Here is a 7,277-nt window from a genome sequence, read left to right as displayed (position 1 = left end):
AAGCGCACCTTGGGGTGCTACACACAGATGATTAGAAATGGGCTAAATTAATATGTGAGAATTAGCCTAGAAGAGAATGGGTCAAGCAGTGTTTAAAAGAATACATTGTCCGTGTAATTATTTCGGGTAAAGCTAGCCTTGCGGGCAGCGGGGTGCTGGGGACGCAGCCCCACCGCTCCTATTATTACTACAGACCACCTTATAATCTATAGATTTGGAGAGAGGACAAGTGACTCATTCCTTCCTGGTTATCCCTGAGTGTCCCATGACTTTATTAGGAAGAGACTTGTTAACAAAGTTGAAGGCCCAGATCAGGTTTACTCGAACCGGGCTGGAAGTAACATGGGAGACTCCTACTTTCATGATATTGGCCCTGAGACTCCAAGGAGAGTATAGACTACATGAGCTCCTGAGTCAGGCAAAGACCCCTGACATTAAGGAATGGTTAGTGACATTTCCTAAGGCTTGGGCAGAGACTGGGGGTGTGGGAATGGCAATGAGAGTTCCCCCAGTAGTAGTGGGACTAAAGACTGATACCTCCCCCATAGGAGTATGTCAGTACCCAATGAGCCAAGAGGCCAGAGAAAGAATTAGACCTCATATCCAGAGGCTTATACAACAAGGTATTTTGGTGCCTTGCCAGTCTTCCTGGAACACTTTCTTGTTGCCCATCAAAAAGCCTGGCACTCTAGCCACTCCACAGTCACAATGTCTGCCTTACTGGTTTCCACATGAAGGAAAGTGTGCTTCCTCCCTTTTCCAAAGGTTTGTCTTTGGGGTTGATTTTGGCAAAATGTTAAGCATTTATTTTAAAGTAAAAATAAAAACTAATTTCATACTATATAGATTTTCTTTTATCTTGGACTTATTGTTCCTTTCTTAGCCTTCTGGACTTTTTGTTTTGCTTTGATTTTCATTGATGGGGGTAACCAAAAAAGAAGGGGCTTCCAGGAGCACTTAACTGGGGAAACCTAATCTCTGGGATTCTTGATTAGTCCATGAGCAATTTTGTCTTCCAGATTCAACCATCTGTAATCAGTATAGCCACCCAAAGAGCTAATAGTTCTCAATTAAAATGCAAATGGCTCTCTACTCCTGTGTTGTGTGGCTCATCTCCTCGACCGATATGGTTAGGGGGCAGAACCCAAGCTACGCTCAGTGGTTAAGCACACTTGCTCTTGAAGAGGATCCAGGTTTGGTTCTTACAACCATTTAGAATAAAAGAAAACAAGTTTAAAAATCACATCTGAGGAGGCTGGAGAGATGGCTCAGGGGTTAAGAGCATTGACTATTCTTCAGGGGTCCTGGGTTTAATTCCCAGCAACCACATGGTGGCTCACAACCACCTATAATGAGATCTGGTGCCCTCTTCTGGCATGCAGGTACACATGCAGGCAGAGCACTGTATACAAAATAAATCTGTTTTTAAAATAAAAATCAAGTCTGAGCTGGACTGTGAAAGGAGAAGGCAAAAGCACCAGCCCTGGCTTTATAGCCAATTACAGAGGTAAGGCTGGGGCAACCACGTGGGGACATTGACTGCAGTTTGTTGTTTTTGGTTGGTTGGTTGGTTTTGGTTTTTCGAGACAAGGTTTCTCTGTAGCAGCCCCTAGCTGTCCTGGAACTCACTCTGTAGACCAGGCTGGTCTTGAATTCACATGGCTTTGTCTTCTGAGTGTCTAGATTAAAGGCAAATGCTAGCACTGCCTGACTTGACTGCAGTTTCATGTCAAAGAGCAAAGTACCCAAGGAGACTTTCTAGTGACTGGAGACTGTTAATTGAACAGTCTTAACTCTGAGGGATACCACTATTCTGATGGCAGAAGATGGGGGTCCACAGAAGGCCGTCAATGGCACAGGTCATCTAAGCCAGATTCCCCAACATAATGTGACCCTCTTCTAAGTGAAGCCAAATCTGGCATCATCTGAGTTATCTTGAGAATATAAGCACTGGTCCCTGTGAAGTACTCAGCTTCACATCTGTGACAAATACTAAACAGTTTAGTCTGTTAGCACTGAGGTCTGGAGCATGATATTGCCAGTATCTGAATGCAAACAGCAAGCTCCAGGTAAGAAAGAAACTAGAAAATAGGACCTGGGCCTAGCTCTGCATTTCCAGTCTCCTTGAAACACCCACCCCCATGACCCTGGCTTTCTTTCCAGTCTTTGCTCATTGTCCAGTGTCTTCCGCCTTGACTACGAAGCAGCAGGCCTCTGGCCCTTTCCCTGAGAGGCCCAGCCCCACTTGAGGCAGGTTCTCTGGGGCTTAGAATAGCCCAGCTGCTGTTTCAGCAGATGGCCAGGCTAATTTTAGCTGTGTGCTGCTACTCACCCAGGGGCTGGGCTGGCTAGATTTGAATAAGCCAGCCCGCAACTGTGGCTTACAGCCAGTAATAAAGCTTTGAGTTGTGATCCGTCTGCCTAGCATTTGATAAGAATGACGTCATTTTAAAGGACTTTGTCTCTCCTGAACCAAGGGTTCAAGCTGTGAAGCCAACCCTTGGTCAAGTCAGCAGGGTGCTAATGGATGGTGAAAAGGATGACCACCCAGTGCTGCCTTCCTGGTGGCATCAACATCCCAGGGACACCTTGTAGTGATATTTCATTTGTATTTTAATAAGTAAAGCTTGCCTGAAGAACAGCCATACTGGTCAGCCCTACAGATCAGGCAGTGGTGGCACACACCTTTAATCTCAGTAGCCACACTAGTTTGCCAAGAAACTGGGCCATAGTGGTACACATCTTTAATCCCAGCTCTAGAGGAATATAAGAACGGAGGAGACAGGTCTCCAGCGCAGTCTCTGAAGAATCTTTCAGTCTGAGGGTTTGGGGGGGGGGGGTTGTTTCGAGACAGGGTTTCTTTGTAGCTTTGGAGTCTATCCTGGAACTAGCTCTTGTAGACCAGGCTGGCCTCAAACACCCAGAGATCAACCTGCCTCTGCCTCCCAAGTGCTGGAATTAAAGGCATGTCCCACCACCGCCCAGCTCAGTCTGGGATTTCTTAGAGGTAAGAGCTCTCTAGTGACTTGGCTGCTTTGCTTTTCTGATCTTCAAGTTAAACCACATTATCTGCCTCTGGGTTCTTACTTTTGCTGCAACAGCTACTGGTCATTGCTCTCCTGATTAAAATGAAAAAGGAGCCAACCCTCTTGGCTTCCTGAACTGGGCAGCTCCTAGACAAGCCATATCTTGAAGCATCAGAAAGACTGCATTCCCATAAGACATTGGAGCTCACATAGTGGTACTTTGTGGCCTCCTAACATGGAGTTACCAGATGCAGAAGTTTAGACTCATTAACGGGTTAGAACTGAAGAATTATTGAGAATTTGTATTTCCCAAAGTGGTTTTTTGAGTTGTTGGAGGTTTTTTTTTTTTTTTTGGTTTTGATTTATTTGTTTTTGGTTTGTTTTTTTGTTTTGTTTTGTTTTTTTGTTTTTTTTGGGTTTTTTTTTGGTTTTCAAGACACAGTGAGTTGTGTGTAACTGCCCTGGCTGACCTGGAACTCACTCTAGATCAGGCTGGCCTCGAACTCACAGAGATCCACCAGCCTCTGCTTCTTGGGTGCTGGGATTAAAGACATGCCACGATGTTTTAGTTCATTATCATGGTGGGAAACTAGGCAGGGTGCTGGAGAAGGATCCCAAGACTTACATCTTGACCAAAGACAACAGGAAGTGGTGTGAGCGACACTGAGCAAAGGAGACCCCAACCCACCCTCACAGTGACACTTCCTCCAGCAAAGCCACACCTCCTAACCCACTCCCTATGGGGGCCTTTTTCTTTCCAACCACCACAGCCCTCTTTGTTACTTTTCTCTCGACTGTGGCAAAAATACCCTGATGCCAACAGTTTGAGGGAAGATGAAGGGGCTGGGTCAAACTTGGTTCCTCCACAAGAGCAACGAGCACCCTTGGTCCTGAGCCATCACTGGAACCCCAGGAAGGGCTTGGTTTGAAGGTCCGGTCTGTCAAGGCAGCAGGAGCCTGAAGCAGCTGATTGTGTCTGCAGTCAGAGATCAATGAATGTCTGTACTCGGCTCAGGGAAGGATCCTAGCCCAGGGAATGGTGCCACCCACGGTAGTCTTCCTACCTCAGTTAACTTGGAATGATCCCCAACAGACATAACCAGAGGTCTGCCTCTAGATTATTCTAGATTAGTGGTTCTCAACCCGTGGTTTACGACCCCTTTGGGGTTTGAATGACTATTTCATTGGGGTACCTAAGATCCCTGGTAAACATGGATATTTACATTATGATTCATAACTAACAAAATTAGATTAAGTAGCAATGAAAATAATTTTCCTGTGCAGTCACCACAACACTTGAACTGTGTAAAGGGTCACTGCATTAGGGAGGTTGAAAACCACTGGCCTAGATCTCAAGTTGACAATTGAGATTAACCATCACACCGCTGATTGTAGATTTTCCTGGGGAGGGTATAAACAAACAGCTATTTGTCCCAGATAAGAGTACCATCAGTAGGGCTGGAGAGATGGCTCAGAGGTTAAGAACATTGCCTGCTCTTCCAAAGGTCCTGAGTTCAATTCCCGGCAACCACATGGTAGCTCACAACCATCTGTAATGGGGTCTGGTGCCCTCTTCTGGCCTGCAGGCATACACACAGACAGAATATTGTATACTCAATAAATAAATAAATAAATAAATAAATAAATAAAATATATAGTTTAAAAAAAAAGAGTACCATCAGTAGACTAAAGAAACAGCTCCACCCACCCATGCCTAGCTTAGTGGTCCAGTGAGTTCTATCTAGTTGGGCACAGTGGTGTAAGGGGTTTCTAATGAGAAAAGGCAGCTGCATCACCGAAGAACCTGCTCCCATATACACAGTCACCTAAGAGTGGAGCAGTTAAGGGAGGCTTACTTAGCAACCATCTGCAGCTGTGGTCATCATGGACACCGAGGGGTGGGATGAGAGCTAAGGATCCCTTGGGAAGAGCTTGCATTCCTCAACTTCTGTATTCTCCCCAGGGCATGGCACAGACTTTCCACCTCTGGGTTTTTGCTGAGACAGCCACTTCCCCTAATCAGGCTGAAAATGCTGATGGAGCGCAGCATGTGGTCCCAACCATAGTCGGGAAGATGAGGGGGCGTGGCAACCCATGAAAGCTGCATCTCAGGAGCCCCCACTCAGCTTGCAGACTGGTGGCCCTCAGGTTGTCACAACCTGCAGGTGAAGGGGAAGCTTATGAATCTAGCATTTCTTCACATTGGTAATGAAGAGAAGCTCAGGACCAGACAAGGCACAGTAAGCTAAGACCAGACAGCTTAGGCTTCCTACATAGAGTATGTGAACCTTAGAAGGTGCCTATATGGCCTTCAGAGAACCAACCTGTTAACTGAGCTACTTTCTGGCTGCTCTCAGCCCAGCTAACACCTACTTTTTTAACAGGACACATAGCATCCCCCTGTCAATCAATTACAGGACTTGTTAATGATGCTTCCCTGTGTTTTCCATCATGGTTGCAAGACTCCCAGCATCACCATCCCAAGGTAGGTAGCATCTCCGTGTTATTCACTAACCCACACGCCCCTCATCTTCCCAACTACGGTTGGGACCACATGCTGCGCTCCATCTACAGAGAATGCCTAACATTTTCAGCCTGATAGGGGAAGTGGCTGTCTCAGCAAAACCCCAGAGGTGGAAAGTCTGTGCCATGCCCTGGGGAGAATACAGAAGCTGAGGAATGCAAGCTCTTCCCAAGGGATCCTTAGCTCTCATCCCGCACCTCGGTGTCCATGATGACCACAGCTGCAGATGGTTGCTAAGCCTCCCTTCACTCCTCCACTCTTAGGTGACTTTGTGAAGAAAGATGTGAACCAGCACAGAAATAGAAGCTGTTGCCCAGAATAGTTTAAATGGCAGCTCTTAGTGCTAATCTTACAGGCTCGGCCAAGCCTCGGTGACTGCAGAGGTCATGGTGGGCATGCAGGACAGCCAAGCTTCTGCCTTCCTCTTCCTCTTGTGTTTCTGCTGTGAATTTGTGTCTTTGCCCAAAGGTCAGTTCTAACTTTGCTTCCCTGGGGATGAAGTATCTTGTCTGAGCAGTTACCGAACTTCATTGATACTGGCAGTGATCCCATTGCTTCTTGAGGCGGGCAGCCACAGTGGCACTCAGGACCCGAGGATCCGCCACAACTGGTAGTGATTATCTATGACGCGATCGCCCCAAAGGCAACAGCCTTGGAGCTTCGACTCTAAGTCCTACTACTGTCCTTGGACGACTCCCACTGTCCCAGTACCAGGTTCATCTCCAAGCAGTTCTGACTCATGGTACTATGGAAATACATAGAATATCTCAACCAAAGAGACAGAGACCTGACATGTCCTGTCTGCATTGTATTGAACATTTATAGGAGGGAGGCCACTAGTTAGTTCCCGGCCGCTTAGCCCCAAAATAATCAGACAGAAACTATATTATTTAAAATACTGCTTGGTCCATTAGCTCTAGCTTCTTATTGGTTAACTCTTACATATCAATTTAACCCATTTCTATTAATCTGTGTGTTGCCACATGGCTGTGGCTTACTGGGTAAAGTTCCGGCATCCATCTCTGGCGGCTCCATGGCTTCTCTCTGACTCCGCCTCCTCTCTCCCAGCACCAGCTTAGTTTTCTCCACCTAGCTTTGTTCCCCTCTAGCTCTGCTATGGGCCCCAAGCAGGTTCTTTATTAATTAACCAATTGTATTCACAGCATACAGAGGGGACTCCCACGTCAAACAATCATACATCTAGTGTTCAAAACCATTTCTTTGTCTCACACCAGTCTTTAGAATTAGTAGATAAACCTTTGGTCCTGCCACTAGAAGGAAACTACTGGCCTTAATTCATCCCCTTAGTTCCCCATGGTAACCCTTCTAAGATGCAACTCAAGCCCAGTATCACCTCCTCAATGATTTAATTGTTCATTCCAGAGAGCATATCTGTTTAATGGCTGTTGGGTTGGGGATGAGCAGGATTTATTCGGCTGGTTGGTTGGTTGGTTGGTTGGTTGGTTGGTTGGTTGGTTGGTTGGTTGGTTTGAGAAAGGGTCTAATACAGTATTTTCAACCTTCCTAATGCTTCTACGGTTTAATACAGTTCATGTTGTAGTGCCTCCAACCATAAAATTATTGCCACTTCATAACTAATTTTGCTATTGTTATGAATTGTAATAAATATCTGATATGCAACCCCAGAGGGGGTCATGGACTACAGGCTGAGAATGGCTGATCTAATATATCCCAGGATGACCTCAAACTCATGCAACTACCCGAGG

The sequence above is a fragment of the Microtus ochrogaster genome, chromosome 6 (assembly GCF_000317375.1).
Source record: "Microtus ochrogaster isolate Prairie Vole_2 chromosome 6, MicOch1.0, whole genome shotgun sequence".
NCBI classification, from domain to species: domain Eukaryota; kingdom Metazoa; phylum Chordata; class Mammalia; order Rodentia; family Cricetidae; genus Microtus; species Microtus ochrogaster.
This window is presented reverse-complemented; position numbering follows the sequence as displayed.